The sequence below is a fragment of the Bactrocera oleae genome, chromosome 6, assembly GCF_042242935.1.
Source record: "Bactrocera oleae isolate idBacOlea1 chromosome 6, idBacOlea1, whole genome shotgun sequence".
Lineage (NCBI taxonomy): Eukaryota > Metazoa > Arthropoda > Insecta > Diptera > Tephritidae > Bactrocera > Bactrocera oleae.
In genome coordinates, this window is record NC_091540.1 from 35,214,987 (window position 1) to 35,217,269 (window position 2,283).

The 2,283-nt window shown below is 54.8% G+C and overlaps 1 pseudogene; it reads right to left on the reverse strand.

Moving 5' to 3' along the window:
- Positions 1 to 280: 280 nt before the first annotated feature.
- Positions 281 to 2,050, reverse strand: LOC138857923 (uncharacterized; annotated as a pseudogene).
- Positions 2,051 to 2,283: the final 233 nt, after the last annotated feature.

The following is a 2,283-nucleotide window of genomic DNA, read 5'->3' on the forward strand; positions in this document are numbered from 1 at the left end:
GTTAAGTTCGTTTCTGATCAACAAGCAGGCTCTGGTTCTACCTGTACTGTTAGCGGCCAGGAGCTTGTGGCTCTTTGTCCTTAGGCCAGAGATACCGTTGCTGCTCAGCCACGGTTCCTGGATAAGGACAACGTCGGCTTCGTCCCGTCCTAGACGAAGCACTAGATCGGCGGAGGCCGCCTTCGAGTGCTGGAGGTTAATTTGGAGGATCCTCATCCTCCAAACTCCTCTCCAGCAGAGCGAGTTCCGTACCTTCATCCGTACTATCGACCCCAGCAGCCTAAAACAGACGGTCGAGACTGAAAACGGATCCATCATCGACTGACGATCCGCCCCCCGTGCTCACCGTATCCGAGAGGATGGGGTCGATATCCATTTTAGAGTGGGTCGCTCTCCCACTCTCTTCCACCTCAGCTGGTGGCGACGGGCCATCAGCCCTGGCTTCATTTGGGAGAATCCTGAGGACGACCCTCTCGAAGCCATAGCTTATGGCCCCCTTTGCACTGCTGAGAGGAGCGAGGGACTCCTTATTTAGGAGTATCAGCGCTTGCCGATATGGTTCCTCGGTCCTCTCCAGCCTAACCACCTTCCAGTCCTGGGTGGGAAGAGATGGATTGCAGTACCGCAATATCTCTTCAATTTCGGTCGGGGTGGAGGGTTCGGCCGGAAGCCAGACACGAGCACGAGGTCGCATCGGAAGATCCGATTTGACCACCGCCTCGAGCCTTGCTCCCTTCCATACTTCCCCCACCCTGGCTACCGCCTCCTTATAAAGGAATGCCGACCGTTCGTCGGCACACCTTACAAGCTTGTGTAAGCCGAGATTCCACCCGGCACTTTCACATCTAGGGGGTGGTCCAGGGCTTCCCCTGACCACCTTCATGAACAATGCGGAGATAGCAGCCGCTACCCGCTTCCACTCTTCATGGGAGATGGCTCCATCTCCCCTGCTGCTGTCGTATACCCGGAGCTCAATTGAGCTGGCGAGTTTAGCGATTTCGCTAAACATCGATGCCGCTCCGACTCGAGGCTTCTTACCGAGGGAGGATTCCCCCCCCTGCGACCTCTGTCGCTTCATCGACGCGGGGGGTACGCTCGGCCCCCCTTTCCCGACATTGACGTCGCTTAGCACCCTTTTGGCCCACTCAAGTGTGCTAGCAAGCTGATCAGTTTCCTGGTCAGCCTGCTTGCCACCGTAGCGCTCCAAAATCTTGGTAGCCAGCCGACGGTCCGACTTCAGCTTTTTAGCTGTAGTCTGGCGTTTCCCCCCGGAGCCCTTAGCTTTCACTGAGGACCTCCCCCATGTACTTAACAGAGGTTCCTCTGCTAGTGCTGGCGATTCCGCCGCGCACTTCTGCCCCGCCTAAGGTGTCCGTCGGCAGATTCCTGCCCACTCCCCCCACGTTACCGCCCCTAGAGATGGTAAGCCGGTCACCCCCAGAATTATACTTCTCACCCTTCGGCGGAGACGGTTTCGTCCCCATCGGTGAGGATGCCCCCCCAGGGAACTGTCCACTTTTGAAGAGGTCGATTTCGACCCGCTTCCTCCCTCGTCCTTGTTTAAGTTTTGTTGTTGTTTTGTATTCATTGTAATTGGGTCCGCACTCAGAGCCACTATCCGTCTCCTGGAAAGGTAGTCGCCTTTAAATGGTCCCAAGGTTGTCTCAGTTACGAGGCCAAGGCGAGGGTTGACGCACGCCCTTATGAGGCAGTGCGTTCAGAGCCGACCAGCGCAAAGAAGGAGTCATCTCAACAAACACCTACCACACCAACTTAATGATGACAGGAGGGGAACGTACTCTGATGCCTGCCATGGTTTTAACGGGACGGAGGCGGCCTTGGTATTAGCCCATTAGCCATTTCTGCAGGGTGTCACCCCTACATACTCAGGTGACAGAATACCACGACCACCAGCCCAGGGTTCAAACCGATCCATCTAATAGTCCAAGCTAAGTCCGTGTCGAGCAAAGGTCAAATCCGTAGGAGTTATAAAGGCCGTGAAGGCCGCAGGTCATTTAGCGTTACCCAGGATGCACCGCGTGGAGGCGAACCTGCTCTACATCCCGACTGCTTTGTGCGCGAACAACTGTTGTTGGATTTGGCTCATCTTGAAAGTCATCTCCTGTCACGATGTCTGTTTGGATCGATGTGTCGAAGCACCGCTATCATATTTTTTTAACACTTCACTCCAATCGATATGAGCCTGTTTTTGAGTGATTGCCAATTGTATAAATGTATGCTGGTCCCACTAAACGACCGATAAACGCTGGAACCAATGATTTC